This window comes from Triticum urartu, chromosome 3, assembly GCF_003073215.2.
Source record: "Triticum urartu cultivar G1812 chromosome 3, Tu2.1, whole genome shotgun sequence".
Lineage (NCBI taxonomy): Eukaryota > Viridiplantae > Streptophyta > Magnoliopsida > Poales > Poaceae > Triticum > Triticum urartu.
Window position 1 is genome coordinate 740,641,271 of NC_053024.1, and position 17,874 is coordinate 740,659,144.

Here is a 17,874-nt window from a genome sequence, read left to right on the forward strand (position 1 = left end):
ATGAACTCCTTCATCCAGACTCCTTCATTTTCTGCTTCCGAAGCTGCTATGTACTCCGCTTCACATGTAGATCCCGCCACAACGCTTTGTTTAGAACTCCACCAACTGACAGGTCCACCATTTAATGTAAACACGTATCCGGTTTGCGATTTAGAATCGTCCGGATCAGTGTCAAAGCTTGCATCAACGTAACCATTTACGATGAGCTCTTTGTCACCTCCATATACGAGAAACATATCCTTAGTCCTTTTCAGGTATTTCAGGATGTTCTTGACCGCTATCCAGTGATCCACTCCTGGATTACTTTGGTACCTCCCTGCTAGACTTATAGCAAGACATACATCAGGTCTGGTACACAGCATTGCATACATGATAGAGCCTATGGCTGAAGCATAGGGAACATCTTTCATTTTCTCTCTATCTTCTGCAGTGGTCGGGCATTGAGTCTTACTCAATTTCACACCTTGTAACACAGACAAGAATCCTTTCTTTGCTTGATCCATTTTGAACTTCTTCAAAATTTTGTCAAGGTATGTGCTTTGTGAAAGTCCAATTAAGCGTCTTGATCTATCTCTATAGATCTTAATGCCCAATATGTAAGCAGCTTCACCGAGGTCTTTCATTGAAACACTTTTATTCAAGTATCCCTTTATGCTATCCAGAAATTCTATATCATTTCCGATTAGTAATATGTCATCTACATATAATATCAGAAATGCTACAGAGCTCCCACTCACTTTCTTGTAAATACAGGCTTTTCCAAAAGTCTATACAAAACCAAATGCTTTGATCACATTATCAAAGCGTTTATTCCAACTCCGAGAGGCTTGCACCAGTCCATAAATGGATCGCTGGAGCTTGCACACTTTGTTAGCTCCCTTTGGATCAACAAAACCTTCCGGGTGCATCATATACAACTCTTCTTCCAGAAATCCATTCAGGAATGCAGTTTTGACATCCATCTGCCAAATTTCATAATCATAAAATGCTGCAATTGCTAACATGATTCGGATAGACTTAAGCATCGCTACGGGTGAGAAGGTCTCATCGTAGTCAATCCCTTGAACTTGTCGAAAACCTTTTGCGACAAGTCGAGCTTTGTAGACAGTAACATTACCGTCAGCGTCAGTCTTCTTCTTGAAGATCCATTTATTCTCAATTGCTTGCCGATCTTTGGGAAAGTCAACCAAAGTCCATACTTTGTTCTCATACATGGATCCCATCTCAGATTTCATGGCTTCAAGCCATTTTGCGGAATATTGGCTCACCATCGCTTCTTCATAGTTCGTAGGTTCATCATGATCTAGTAGCATGACTTCCAGAACAGGATTACCGTACCACTCTAGAGCGGATCTTACTCTGGTTGATCTACGAGGTTCAGTAGTATCTTGTTCTGAAGTTTCATGATCATCATCATTAGTTTCCTCACTAATTGGTGTAGGTGTCACAGAAACCGGTTTCTGTGATGTACTACTTTCCAATAAGGGAGCAGGTACAGTTACCTCATCAAGTTCTACTTTCCTCCCACTCACTTCTTTCGAGAGAAACTCCTTCTCTAGAAAGTTTCCGAATTTAGCAACAAAAGTCTTGCCTTCGGATCTGTGATAGAAGGTGTATCCAATAGTTTCCTTTGGATATCCTATGAAGACACATTTCTCCTCTTTGGGTTCGAGCTTATCAGGTTGAAGCTTTTTCACATAAGCATCGCAGCCCCAAACTTTCAGAAACAACAACTTTGGTTTCTTGCCAAACCATCGTTCATAAGGCGTCGTCTCAACGGATTTTGATGGTTCCCTATTTAACGTGAATGCGGCCGTCTCTAAAGCATAACCCCAAAATGATAGTGGTAAATCAGTAAGAGACATCATAGATCGCACCATATCTAGTAAAGTACGATTACGATGTTCGGACACACCATTACGCTGTGGTGTTCCGGGTGGCGTGAGTTGCGAAACTATTCTGCATTGTTTCAAATGTACACCAAACTCGTAACTCAAATATTCTCCTCTACGGTTAGATCGTAGGAATTTTATTTTCTTGTTACGATGATTTTCAACTTCACTCTGAAATTCTTTGAACTTTTCAAATATTTTAGACTTATGTTTCATTAAGTAGATATACCCATATCTGCTTAAGTCATCTGTGAAGGTGAGAAAATAAAGATATCCGCCACGAGCCTCAACATTTATCGGACCACATACATCTGTATGTATGATTTCTAACAAATTTGTTGCTCTCTCCATAGTACTGGAGAACGGTGTTTTGGTCATCTTGCCCATAAGACACGGTTCGCAAGTACCAAGTGATTCATAATCAAGTGGTTCCAAAAGTCCATCAGTATGGAGTTTTTTCATCGCTTTACACCGATATGACCTAAACGGCAGTGCCACAAATAAGTTGCACTATCATTATCAACTCTGCATCTTTTGGCTTCAACATTATGAATATGTGTGTCACTACTATCGAGATTAAATAAGAATAGACCACTCTTCAAGGGTGCATGACCATAAAAGATATTACTCATATAAATAGAACAACCATTATTCTCTGATTTAAATGAATAACCGTCTCGCATCAAACAAGATCCAGATATAATGTTAATGCTTAACGCTGGCACCAAATAACAATTATTTAGGTCTAATACTAATCCCGAAGATAGATGTAGAGGTAGCATGCCGACCGCGATCACATCGACTTTGGAACCATTTCCCACGCGCATCGTCACCTCGTCCTTAGCCAATCTTCGCTTAATCCGTAGTCCCTGTTTCGAGTTGCAAATATTAGCAACAGAACTAGTATCAAATACCCAAGTGCTACTGTGAGCATTAGTAAGGTACACATCAATAACATGTATATCATATATACCTTTGTTCACCTTGCCATCCTTCTTATCCGCCAAATACTTGGGGCAGTTCCGCTTCCAATGACCAGTCTGCTTGCAGTAGAAGCACTCAGTTTCAGGCTTAGGTCCAGATTTGGGTTTCTTCTCCTGAGCAGCAACTTGCTTGCTGTTCTTTTTGAAGTTCCCCTTCTTCTTCCCTTTGCCCTTTTTCTTGAAACTAGTGGCCTTGTTGACCATCAACACTTGATGCTCCTTTTTGATTTCTACCTCCGCAGCTTTCAGCATTGCGAAGAGCTCGGGAATTGTCTTATTCATCCCTTGCATATTATAGTTCATCACGAAGCTCTTGTAGCTAGGTGGAAGTGATTGGAGAATTCTGTCAACGACGCAATCATCTGGAAGATTAACTCCCAATTGAATCAAGTGATTATTATACCCAGACATTTTGAGTATATGCTCACTGACAGAACTGTTCTCCTCCATCTTGGAGCTATAGAACTTATTGGAGACTTCATATCTCTCAATCCGGGTATTTGCTTGAAATATTAACTTCAACTCCTGGAACATCTCATATGCTCCATGACGTTCAAAACGTCGTTGAAGTTCCGATTCTAAGTCGTAAAGCATGGCACACTGAACTATCGTGTAGTCATCAGCTTTGCCCTGCCAGACGTTCATAACATCTGGTGTTGCTCCAGCAGCAGGACTGGCGCCAGTGGTGCTTCCAGGACGTAATTCTTTTGTGCAGCAATGAGGATAATTCTCAAGTTACGGACCCAGTCCGTGTAATTGCTACCATCATCTTTCAACTTTGCTTTCTCAAGGAACGCATTAAAATTCAACGGAACAACAACACGGGCCATCTATCTACAATCAAACATAAACAAGCAAGATACTATCAGGTACTAAGTTCATGATAAATTCAAGTTCAATTAATCACATTACTAAAGAACTTCCACTTAGATAGACATCCCTCTAATTCTCTAAGTGATCACGTGATCCAAATCAACTAAACCATGTCCGATCATCACGTGAGATGGAGTAGTTTCATTGGTGAACATCACTAGTTTGATCATATCTACTATATGATTCATGCTCGACCTTTCGGTCTCCGTGTTCCGAGGCCATATCTGTATATGCTTGGCTCGTCAAGTATAACCTGAGTATTCCGCGTGTGCAACTGTTTTGCACCCGTTGTATTTGAACGTAGAGCCTATCACACACGATCATCACGTGGTGTCTCAGCACGAAGAACTTTCGCAACGGAAACTGCTACAGTCAATCAAAGCAAGATAAGATGCATAAAAGATAAACATCACATGCAATCAATATAAGTGATATGATATGGCCATCATCATCTTGTGCTTGTGATCTCCATCTTCGAAGCACCGTCATGATCACCATCGTCACCGGCGCAACACCTTGATCACCATCGTAGCATCGTTGTCGTCTCGCCAATCTTATGCTTCCACGACTATCGCTGCCGCTTAGTGATAAAGTAAAGCATAACAGCGCAATTGCATTGCATACAATAAAGCGACAACCATATGGCTCCTGCCAGTTGCCGATAACTCGGTTACAAAACATGATCATCTCATACAATAAAATTTAGCATCATGTCTTGACCATATCACATCACAACATGCCCTGCAAAAACAAGTTAGACGTCCTCTACTTTGTTGTTGCAAGTTTTACGTGGCTGCTACGGGCTTAAGCAGAACCAATCTTACCTACGCATCAAAACCACAACGATAGTTTGTCAAGTTGGTGCTGTTTTAACCATCGCAAGGACCGGGCGTAGCCACACTTGGTTCAACTAAAGTTGGAGAAACTGACACCCGCCAGCCACCTGTGTGCAAAGCACGTCGGTAGAACCAGTTTCGCGTAAGCGTACACGTAATGTCGGTCCGGGCCGCTTCATCCAACAATACCGCCGAACTAAAGTATGACATGCTGGTAAGCAGTATGACTTATATCGCCCACAACTCACTTGTGTTCTACTCGTGCAAATAACATCAACGCATAAAACCAGGCTCTGATACCACTGTTGGGGAACATAGTAATTTTAAAAAAAAATCCTACGCACACGCAAGATCATGGTGATGCATAGCAACGAGAGGGGAGAGTGTTGTCTACGTACCCTCGTAGACCGGCAGCGGAAGCGTTATGACAACGCGGTTGATGTAGTCATACATCTTCATGGCCCGACCAATCAAGCACCGAAACTACGGCACCTCCGAGTTTTAGCACACGTTCAGCTCGATGACGATCCCCGGACTCCGATCCAGCAAAGTGTCGGGGAAGAGTTCCGTCAGCACGATGGCGTGCTGACGATCTTGATGTTCTACTATCGCAGGGCTTCGCCTAAGCACCACTACAATATTATCGAGGACTATGGTGGAGGGGGGCCCGCACACGGCTAAGAAAACGATCTTGAAGATCAACTTGTGTGTCTAGAGGTGCCCCCTGCCCCCGTATATAAAGGAGCAAAGGGGGGTGAGGCCGGCCCTAGGAGGAGGCACGCCGGAGGAGTCGACTCCCCCCTTTCCCTAGTTGGATTAGGACTTGGGGGGAAGGAGGAGAGGGAAGAAAGGAAAGGGGGGGCGCTGCCCCCCTCCTTGTCCAATTCGGACTTGGGGGGGGGGGGAGGGGCGCGCGGCAGCCCCTAGGCCTCCTCTCCTCTTCCTCCACTAGGCCCATTAAGGCCCATTAGGTTACCGGGGGGTTCCGGTAACCTCCCGGTACTCCGGTAAAATGCCGATTTCACCCGGAACACTTCCAATGTCCAAACATAGGCTTCCAATATATCAATATTTATGTCTCGACCATTTCGAGACTCCTCGTCATGTCCGTGATCACACCCAGGACTCCGAAAAAACTTCGGTACATCATAATATATAAACTCATAATGAAAAAGTCAACGCAACGTTAAGCGTGCGGACCCTACGGGTTTGAGAACAATGTAGACATGACTGAGACACGTCTCCGGTCAATAACCAATAGAGGAACCTGGATGCTCATATTGGCTCCTACATATTCTACGAAGATCTTTATCGGTCAGACCGCATAACAACATACGTTGTTCCCTTTGTCATCAGTATGTTACTTGCTCGAGATTCGATCGTCGGTATCTCAATACCAAGTTCATTCTCGTTACCGGCAAGTCTCTTTACTCGTTTCGTAATACATCATCTCGCAACTAACTCATTAGTTGCAATGCTTGCAAGGCTTATGTGATGTGCATTACCGAGAGGGCCCAGAGATACCTCTCCGACAATCGGAGTGACAAATCCTAATCTCGAAATATGCCAACCCAACATGTACCTTTGGAGACACCTGTAGAGCTCCTTTATAATCACCCAGTTACGTTGTGACGTTTGGTAGCACACAAAGTGTTCCTCCGGCAAATGGGAGTTGCATAATCTCATAGTCATAGGAACATGTATAAGTCATGAAGAAAGCAATAACAACATACTAAACGATCGGATGCTAAGCTAATGGAATGGGTCATGTCAATCACATCATTCTCCTAATGATGTGATCCCGTTAATCAAATGACAACACATGTCTATGGTTAGGAACATAACCATCTTTGATTAACGAGCTAGTCAAGTAGAGGCACACTAGTGACGTCTAGTTTGTCTATGTATTCACACAAGTATTATGTTTCCGGATAATACAATTCTAGCATGAATAATAAACATTTATCATGATATAAGGAAATAAAATAATAACTTTATTATTGCCTCTAGGGCATATTTCCTTCAGAAGGACACCGTGATGACGGCTCCGATGACCGAATGGAGGGGGAAGGACACCGTGATGACGGCTCCGGTGACCGAACGGAGTCCGGCCAGGTATATATATTAATTAATTAAGCATGTGCTGACTATAGCTAATTGATGCATTAATTTTTTTTGGTATGTACACATATTAACTCTCTTCTTTTTCTTCTTTTCTAGCGCTCCGGATCGAGCAACACTTCGGTAACGAGATGAGGCCCGAAGAGAAAGTTGCACTCGGATGAAAGGTACACGATCATCGAAATTGATCGCGCTGGCCAACTGATTGAACCCCTCCGGGCCAAGAAAAAATTTAATGCTCAGTGCGGGGTTCTAGTTAGGGACATGATCCCGATCAACATCGAGCAATGGTTGAAGCCTAAACACATAGACTCTTAGGTGTCTTATGTTAGCGATAGGCAGAAAGCTGATCTTTGGACCGCGCTATAGGAAAATTTCACCTTCCCGCCAGAGGAGGATCCGGAGAATCTAGTTAAAAAGCCAATGATCAAGGCTTATGCTCTTAAGAAGATGGCTGAGCTATTCAGGAGGTGGAAGAATGAGCTGAAGTCATCGTTTGTCGACCAAGACAAGACTCCAGAATTCATCGGCCGATTTGAGAAGATCAAAGATCAGTGGCCCGCATTTGTCACCAAAAAGAAATCTGAGAGAGCAGCGAAGATGTCAGCGACAAACAAGAAAAATGCTGCAAAGAAGAAGCATCACCATCGCACGGGGTCAGGTGGCTACCTGAAAGCCCGGCCGTTGTGGGACAAGGCTGATAATGACCTCATTGCTAAAGGGATTGAACCAGAGACGCGACGCTGGCCAGACCGTTGCAGGACTTGGTTCTTCGGGGTTGGGGGGAAATTGGACCCTGTAACAGGGAAGTGCGTTTGGACCAATGAGCAGCTGAACACACCCATCGAGAAGCTTCAGGAGTGTATCGAAAAGGCGCAGCAAGGGATGTTCGTTCCGGATAGAGAGAACGACGAGATCACAGAGGCCCTCGGGAATCCTGAGCACCCCGGACGGACACGAGGCACGCCAGGCTCCCTTTCGTGGAAGGCTGGATTTCCCGACGCAGGCGGTTACAAACGCTGGGAGAGGAAGAAGAAAAAGGAGTTGACCCAACTACAGGCGCTGCACGCAAGGGTACAAGCGCTAGAGGAACGAGACGAGGCCCACAGCGCTCGACCTGCCGAAGCTGCTACACCCGAAGCTACCCCGCCATCTCCGCGGAGAAGCAGTGTGGCGTCCACGGAGCTTCTTCAGGAGCCTGTCTTCACGGCTCCTGCTAGCTACCCCGTGGATGTTATCACGGAGTCTCAGAATTGCCACCTTATGACGCAGTGGATGGAATTCAAAGTCAAGGCGGCTGTCGGCTCTGTTGCACCTCCTGAACCTAGCGCAACTTTTCACTGCCAGCCGATTCCAGAAGGATATGCTAGGGTGATGGTGGATGAAATCACAGAAGGATTTGAGGACCTCCAGCTTGACCACCCTACGGGTGATGGGGAGACTCGGCTGAGTTCTTGTCTGAAGACTCCATGCCTATGGCGGAAGGAGCTCATCAACCTTCCAAACTGGACGCCTCCGCCTCCTCCTCTGGCGAGTCAGGGCACTCCGCCTCCTCCACCGCCTCCTCCTCCGACGAGTGATCAGGGCACTCAACCTCCTTCTCTGGTGTGTGGCGGCACTCCGCCTGCGCCGGCGCGCCCGAGCAGCCACCAGCCTCCTTCTCCGGCGCGTGGTGGCACTCCGCCTTCTTCTCCGCCTGCGCCGGCGCGCCCGAGCAGCCACCAGCCTCTTGCTTCTCCGCCTCGCCGGCAAGGGCGGGAGAGACCCGCCGCCGCCCCGGCTGCTCCGGCGCGTCATAGTCCTTCTCCTCCGCCTTGTAAGCAAGCACGAAAGAATACAACCGCAGCCTCTCCGTCTGCTCCGGCGTCTAGCAGTACAGCCAGAGGCAGGCAATACAGATTCGGTCCACCTCTCAAGCCTCTAGAGAAGTTACCATACGAGAGGACCGTGGAAGAAAACGTGAAGATCGTGGAAAAAGAAGTGAGTGACTTCTTTGAAGGGGTGAAAGCAAAGAGACATCCACCTCCGGAGGAGAAGGTAGACCGGGTGAAAGCAAAGCGCACACTCGATGCCCTGAGGAAACCACCAAAGTCTCCGTCGAAAACCAACTATGAGCGCATTACTGCAAAGGTATATATCGAAGTGGAGCGGTCGGGAAATACTATCAGTGATCGAAGGTTAGGAGAACAGCGAGTTGGGAAAAAAATTCCTAGCTCGGCGAACAAGCGGACCAATCGTGCCCCCCGATCAAGGTGTCTAGCGATATCGTCGCTAATGATCTGGGGATGGTGCCCGGTTATAGAAATCTTGAAGATTACCTGCCCGACGATGTAAATTATGATTTCTTGGAGGTGGAAGAACACCAATACCATTATGGGAAGCCTCTTGTCAAAGATGAAAAATCTCTAACAACGATGATGCGAAGATTCCATGATTGGTACATGAAAACCTGCAGAGAATCTGGGGGGACGAATATTTGTATTTGAGAGTTAAAGAGGACCACGACCTCGTTGGAATTGATTTGTTGACTGTTCCATTTGAGGAGTTCTTCTAGTGGTTCAATCAAAAGGCCCTCGATAAATTAACGGTCACTTCCTACTGTCTGTAAGTACTACTTCTGTCATTAAGTCTCTATATATAGCTCAGCTCTTTCATTGCAGGTATATATGATTATCCTCACTATATTATGTAGATTAAAGATCGTCGAGTGCAGAAAAGCAAAAATGTATGATATTGGGTTCATTAACACAAATCTCATAGATAAATTTGAGGTTGAAAAGAACGCCGATGATGCTGAGGCCAACTTGCTCAAATCATTGATAGTAAATCAAAACAAAGATAAAATACTCTTTCCTTACAACTTCGAGTGAGTGTTACTGTCTTGTGCATATTCGGTTTCCCTTATTACTCGAGCGAGGTTATAGTAATGTAATTGATGAGTTATGCATGCGTGCGCAGCTTCCACTATATTCTCCTGGAGATTAAGCTTGAGCAGGGACTAGTAACCATCTTAGACTCGAGACGAAAATCTCCCGAGACCTATGCAGCCATGTCTAAAATGCTCGAGAAGTAAGTTCAATCAATCATTGTCGCACCATATCGGCAACTTTTTGTTCATTTCCTGATATCAAGTAATTGTTTTCTTTGTCTCGCAGGGTTTGGAAAGTATTCACCGCACAAGCCGCGGGACTGCCGAGGGAGCTGCGATGGACATGCCCGAAAGTAAGTAGTACTAGCTAGCTAGTTCCGTGCATCTCAATCCCGTTGATTCTAGCTACTTTCATCAGTGCCATTTATAATTCTTCATTATCAGTTTAATTGACCTCTATTTCTCGTAAAGTGCTTGTGGCAGGAATAAGGGAATGATTTCTGTGGATACTACGTGTGGGAGTTCATCTACAACGCGACTTGCAAAGATAAGCAGGGCTACTCTAAAAGACAATTTGATGTGTGTAAGCAATAATATTCACAATTTCATTTTATTACACCATCATTTCTGTTGAGTTTCATTCATATATATGTATTAACCCCCTTCTTCAAATTAGACGTGGGAGATGCGGAATGAACTCCTACCAGAAGATCGCATGAAAGCAATTCAAGAGGAATTAGCGGGATTCTTTCTTGACCACGTCATCAATAAAGCCGGAGAATACCATGTGGAACTTGATTTCAGATGCTAGGGCATTGTAACAGATCTTACATATTGTATATGTATGTAGCCAGTAGCGTCGGATAGATAATACGAAAACTTGTTGTTCGACCAATCTCTCGGAGAAGGAGAGGTCGATCACTTCTCTCGGTAAGCATGACGAACTTCTGTACTTAATGGTTTCCTTCATTTTCTTACTAGCTAGCGTGTCGAGGGCCTCTCTATACATATAGTACGTAGCGTCGACCAAGCACGGAGATAAGAGAGGACACTTCTCTCTATTAATCAATTAGCTACCTAACACAATATATGAAACATCTTAATTAACCATACAAAACCCCCAAATCCACCCCCCCCCCTTTTAGAACAAAAAACAAAAACCCTAACCCCTGAACAGCTGACGCATGGGTGCCTATTGGTCCCGGTTGGTTCCACCAACCGGGACTAAAGGCCCTCTTGCCTGGGCTCGCCACAGCGGCCACGTGGAGGCCCATCTGTCCCGGTTCGTATAAGAATCGGGACTAAAGGCCAAGGGCATTAGTAACGACCCTTTAGTCCCGGTTCCGCAACCGGGACAGATGGGCCTTATGAACCGGGACAAATGGCCCTTTTTCTACTAGTGTGCGAGTAAGTGGAGTTGGGGCGAGTTGGAAAAGAAGAAGGGAAAAGATGTGAAAATCTCTACATGTTGGTGTGATGACCTTTATGTTGTGACAGAGTCGACAGACTGGAAGAAGTCATGGCCATAAGGTAGAAATTTTTTCATGCGTCTCAAATATGAACGTGATCGTGCACGTCCAACTAACACCTATGATTGCCAGCTGGTACGTTAAATACGACATCAACAAACCTCATCTTGCGGTACATATGATAGAACAGACATATTTTTTTGTAGTCACCTCCTCCTCCTTGGAAGACTATACGTGCATAGATCATGAGGTACCAAAACATATCTAAGGTAACATGTAGAGTGATAGGTGCATAGCCAATCACTAGTTCAACGAGTCTTTGCATTAAAGGAGGAGGAGCGTCGTGGGCTTTTAAGGAAGAATGCACGGAAGTGTGTGGCGAGGAGGGGGTGAATTGGGAACGAGGCTCGTGAGGCGGAGAGGATGAGGAAGCGTGAAAGGGCTTGCCTTGCACAAGAGGAATGTGAAGCAAGTGACAAGAAGGGGAAATGGCACCATGTGACTTGATAGAGTCTTCTATTTGAGACTTGTACTACCTAATGTCTTGAACTTTAATTTGAGAAGTATGTGCTATTTATCTTTTGAACTTGTGGACATTTTCATTTCTAAACCTCACTACCACCAACTCTGGCGTTACAAAGTTAAGACTATGACTAACTTAGTAGGTGGTAGGCTTGAAATCGTACCACATCTATCTCTGGCAGTAGGATCCTGGCTAACCCCAAAAACCTTATCTTGTTAAAGGTGGAACACAACGGGACCCAACCGTGATCAATGTCGGCGATATAGTGGTAAGCCTACCACCAACTTATTTGGCGGTACAGTCGCACACCCTGCTGCCCCAATCGGTGCCACCTTGAAGAAGAGAAGGCTTTTGGGGTAGCTAGGACCCTACCGCCATAGGTACCGATAGTCACACTCCACGTGTACCACCTACTAAGCTGGTGGTAGGGTATTAAGAGTGAACAAGGCACATTCCAGTGCTACCATACATTAACATGGTTGAGCGTACATACCCAACATTAACAAGTTCAGAAAAAACAACACATAATTGACAAGTTGATAGATCCATATACTTCACCAAAGTTCACCTGACTACAATAGCCGGTCCCATTTCACTAGGCATTAATCTAAAAACAAATATTGATCTAACTAGCTAGCTAATTACAAGTTGCATTGTCAGTACTAGTATATTGAATGTAGCCGCCACCACCATTGTCACTGACAACGTCCACGTACATGCCCCTGCTGCTCGGGTAATCCTGTTGCTTCTGGTTTCTCTTGGCCGGTAAGTGGTGGAACTGGTGGCCTCCTCTCTCGCCGCCACTATCCTCATCGACGCTCTACCCTAGGTGGAACATGCCCTGCATGGTAGTAACCATTGTGATGGGCATTGCCTCGACTGGCTGTCCAGACATCTGATGATCCATGGCGTGCATGAACTGGAAGCTGTCCATTTGCGCCGCCGCCCACTGCTCCATCCAGTTCCCACGGGCATGGTGGTGGTGGTGCTGCGCATAACCGTCCACTACATAAGCATCGCTGTCAGCAAAGAGCAGTCTGGTAGGGAAGCAGAGACCAAGGCTCGCAGGTTTGAAGCTGTCGATGTACTGGCTGTCATGCGATAGTGCACTGCCGAGCATGGGGTACTGCAATCCGGGCGGCGCAGTGCCGGTGCCGGTAGCATAAGTGGTACTGCTGGACATGGTTGATGTCACAGACGACGTCCCTGTCGTAGCGGCTCGGCAGGTGGCTGACACCACCTTGGGATTGTCCCTACGCTTGGCATGGGGACGATACCCCCCGCCAACGGGCACGTTGCGGAGCGCGCCACCGCGGGTCCAGTAGCGGCGGCAGGAGTGGCAGAAGTGACGGGGCTGGGTAAGGGAGTAGTTATTGAAGTAGCAAAACTTGGTGTCGGTGGAGTCGCATCGTGGGCACTTGAGCCCCAACACCTGCTGTGGCAACCGCGCCAGCCGTGCTCGCTTCGACATGGACATCGACTTGCTATTCCCGCTGCCACCGCAATCGCCGTCCTCAGCACCGCCGCAACCATCATCACCACCCCATCCAGCGTCGGTGCCCGCTCCGGCCATGGCCATGAACCCTTCTTGATTGTTGTTGTTGCATCCGCCATCACCAGGACCAACAGGTGAAGGAGTGGTAGTACTATGAGTATTTGTGCCGATTTGTTGCAGCTGCCAATCAACAAGGAGACGAGTAATCAAATATCGGCCAATATGTATATGTAGCCAGGTTTTTTTCTCCATTCTGTATTTTCCTAGGATGGCAAGACAACCGGTTTCTAATAAATCTTGGAATTTTTGGTTTTTTCCATTTGAATAATTCAAATCAAATGAATTTTGGTTTTAAATTTATTTCCAGTAAAAATATATAATGTTTGACCTACATCAGACATAAACTTCCCTGTGAAAAGGGAGACCCCGTGACCTCTTGGGAGTACACAGACCCTATTTGATTCACTTTTTTCCATTAAATCCATTTATTGATATTTCTGATACCACAACCCGAGAAATACTGGTACATGTTGGCCGTTTAAATTCTTTTACTCTAAATTGTTTGACTGGTACCACTTTTTCTTGGGTGTCAACGAAATTTCCGGTAACCAGTGGGTTACTGTAAATTTGGTCCACAAAACTAAACCCTGATATGGAGTATATTGCAAGATATATATCTGCAATCAGCAAACCTAGCTCACTGAGTGCACACATATTCTGGTTTTTGTGGTGTGAACAAAATCATGAGGGAATATGCAATTAATCAGATATCTAGAAGCACAAGGATGCATACCTGAAGCTGGTTGTGGTTGGTGTTCCAGAAGTTTGATGAATCAAGGAAGGAAGGAAGGAAAATCATAGCCGGTGATCTAGAGAGAAGAGTAAGTGGGAGGAAGAAACTTAGCAGCAGCTGGGGAAATCAAGCGGAAGAGTACTAGTACCCAAGAAGAGATGCTAGAGAGAGGGGGGGGGGGGGGGGGGGGGGGGGGGGGGGGGGGGGGGGGGGGGGGGGGGGGTGAGCGTCTGCAGCACCAAAATAGATGAGAGAGAAGGGAGACACACACTCTATATATGTATAGCCTGTGGAGATTTGGGGGAATAGAGAAGAGGACACATATTGTTGTTGTTTTCCTTCCTTTGCACACTTTTTATGGTGAATACTGACGTGGCTGAGAGAGGTACCCATGCTAGCTACAGTTTGCAATAAATTAGTTTGTGTACTCTAATTTACTAAGGCCCTGTTTGGTTCAGCTTTTATCGACGGATTCCGCTACCGCGCAGCAGAATCTGAACCAAAAGGCGAACCCAGCAGAATCCGATTCCAGAAATCCGCTGCCAAAATCTGAACCAAAAGCGGAAGCAGCCCAGGACGTGCTTTCCAAAATCTGATTCCGCTGCAGGCCAAAATCTGAAAAAGATGTATCAGCTGGTTTGCCAAATGACCTATATCTTTTTCACATCAGATTTTCCATAGTTGTTTTTCACAACAGATTTTTCACAGCTGCTTTTAGAAATCCACAGCCGAACCAAACAGGGCCTAAGCTTGATAGCTAATTTGCCACCACATAATTAATTATCCAGGCCACCCCATATAGTTAAATGGTACTAACAATTTGGTAGGCCTACATATATTTTTTGTTTGAACTCTAGCAAGCCATAACCCACACTCTATTTTGAGACGACCACTTGTTCTCAACAGTTCCTGTGTTTTCATTTTTGATAGGAACCAAGACGTCGCGTCATTCTCATCATCTGTTTTTCTTCTATTTCCGTATTTCCATTATATTGCGTCCCAAAGATGTCATAAAATGTGGGATATGTCAAAACGAGTTGAACTTCAATCTTGAAATGTGCATGTCATGTATACATGAAGAAAAAGTGACACCGACTCAAGAGTTTGTGTTGCATACACAACTTAGTTTTGCATTGGAAGGGACTAAAACTATATTTGACCACTCAAGTTTTAGGTAAGTTTATTTGTATCCCTATATTCTAAAATTTAAAGGCTGGGTGATCTGATTGCCAACCTAGTGAAATTTATATGGTGGTGCTTTTGCGCACAAACAAATCGGCACAACAAAAAGATAAAAAGAACCATACATTCATTACTAAAGAAAGGAGAATTTCAGCAAGTTTAGGGTCAAACTTGTGTAAGTTCAAAATCTAGGAGGCCAAACTACAACCGATAGTTAAATAGGTGTTGCTTGTGACGGATGTTTCATACACTTCTATATCGAGGTAGAAGTTTCTCTCGAACCTGAGCGAGTTGGCAACCTTGAGCAATTGACTTCCATGGTTAATACTTAATACACATGACGGTGTTCTTGGTTGTGTGCATTCTCGGGTGTCCAGAGCAAATTATGAGCTCTTATTTTATTACTCGAGAGCCGCTCGTCGGTGTGAACAAATATAAGTGTTTGATTGAAGTCAGGTGGTTTGCAAGTACCACTGTTCATTTGTATTATGGTAGTTGCGGGTACTATATGTAGTCGGACATATAAGTACTCTTGTCATATTCATATCCATCGCTTATATGAAATAGTCGCTGTGAATACGAGATGCCAACTAAATCTCTCTCGCATTAATTTTTCTTGTTTGTTAATAGTTATAAAAATAATGCATGTGCATATATAACATCGATCACCTCCCATAGTGTAGTATATAAATTCCTAATTATTTTACTTATGTTTGTCATGTTGACATATGGTTGCTATGTGTGCAGAATCTCTGCCATGATATCAACCACACTGATTGGAATAGTCAAAGCCCAAATCTGCTCATTACCAGAAGTTGGAATAACAAAATTTATAATTGCAAAATCTATGGGACAAATAAACTACTTTTGTTAATTATGTTTTGATTGCTCACCATGTACACATGGTAACAAATTAAACTACAACCACCGGTAGAGGTAGGTGTATTGGGCAACGAGTTTTTTCTCCAATTTAAAATCAAGATAGAAAATGTTTGCAATCAAGTCCGATTCTACTTGGTGAATACGCATGGCCGTGTTCTTGGTTGACTGGTTGTGTGCATGGTCGGATCTAGAGAGCTCTTGTTCTATTACTCGATGGTCGATGGTCCGCATGAACAAATAAGTGTTTATTTGAAGCAAGGTGATTTGTATGTACCAGAAATTTAGGGTCAAAGTTGTCTAATTTCAAATCTAGGAGGTAAAATTGCAACCGATAGTAAAATAGGTGTGGTGAGCGGCGGTTTTTTCATCCACTTTTATATCAAGTAGAAGTTTCTCTCGAACCTCAGCGAGTTGGCCACCTTGACAATCCATTGATTATACTTCCCATGGTTAATACACATGACTGTGTTCTTGGTTGTGTGCATTCTCGGGGGCAGGAGCAAATTAAGACCTCCTATTTTATTACTCGAGGGCCGATTGTTGTGATAAGTTTTTAATTGAAGTCAGGTGGTTTGCAGGTACCAGTGTCCATTTCTACCATGATAGTTGCGGGGACTGTATGAGCCGGACATATACGTACTCTTCTCAGCTTCATATCCACCGATGCTATGAAATAGTCCCCATGAATATGAGATGACAACTAAATTTCTCTCGCATTAATTTTTCTCGCGTCTTAATGGTTAAAAACCTAATGCACATGCATATATAACATCTATCACCTTCCAGAATGTAATATTTCCTAATTATTCTATTTATGTTTGTCATGTACATGGTTGCTACATGTGCAAAATCTCCGCCATGTTATCAACCATACTGAATATAATATGGTTAAAGCCATAATCTGCTCATTACCAGAAGTTAGAATAAAAAAATCCCGCAAAAAAAATCTAATTTTAAAATCTAGGAGACAAAAAAAACTATCTTTTTTGTGGAAAAAAAAAACCTTTTCATCATGTTTTGATTGCTCATCACGCACCACATGGTAATAAATTAAAGTACAACCACCAGTTGAAGTAGGGGTGCTGGGCCATGAGGTTTTTCTCTCCAATTTGAAATCGAGATAGAAAATGATGACATGCAATTGAGTCCGATTCAACTTCCTTTGTCAATACGCACGGCAGTGTTCTTGGTTGCGTGCATGCTCGGGTGCAGAGAGCTCTTCTTCTGTTACATGAGGGTTGATTATCCACGTGAACAAATAAGTGTTTATTTGAAGCCAGGTGTTTTGCAAGCAATGTTCGTCCAAGCTACTATGATAGTTCCAGGGGCACTGCACATAGCCGGACATATATGTACTGCAGTGGGTACTATACGTATGTACGCCAATGAGTTCTTTCATTCTTCATTGCGGTCGATGACATGAAGCAGTCACCGCAAACACGAGACAACAATTAGTTTTCTCTCTCTTCAAATTTTCTTCTGAGTTAACACTTAAACAACTAATGCACATGCACAAATTACATGATTACATCGATCACTTCCATGATGCAATATGTTACTATGCACGTACAGGTTGACAGCTACTACGCAGGACACGCTACACTAATGTCCACTCTTAGCAAAACTAGACTTATTACAACGCCAAACGTAAAAATTATTATGTGCCACATATATGTGATTGAACTAAGGGAACATGCACCTCAATTAGTTCAAGCTAGCTGAAGAATCATATATCAGGTAAACTCCAATGGGGATCATCAAATGGACAACGCCAAATGTCCGTGGACACATTCGGATGTGTCCATGGACAGCAGGCGGGGTGCCGGCCATCTAACCATAGTCATCAAATCTGGACAATGGGCTAGGCGGACTGAGAGGAAAAAGAGGTGAGTGGGATAGGTGGGTGTGGCACGAGGTGGTCCAACTAACATTGAGCTAGTTATATGTCCAGATTCC

General features: G+C 44.4%; 1 pseudogene; it reads right to left on the reverse strand.

Annotated features, from left to right (window-relative positions):
• Positions 1–12,158: 12,158 nt before the first annotated feature.
• Positions 12,159–14,000, reverse strand: LOC125549563 (annotated as a pseudogene).
• Positions 14,001–17,874: the final 3,874 nt, after the last annotated feature.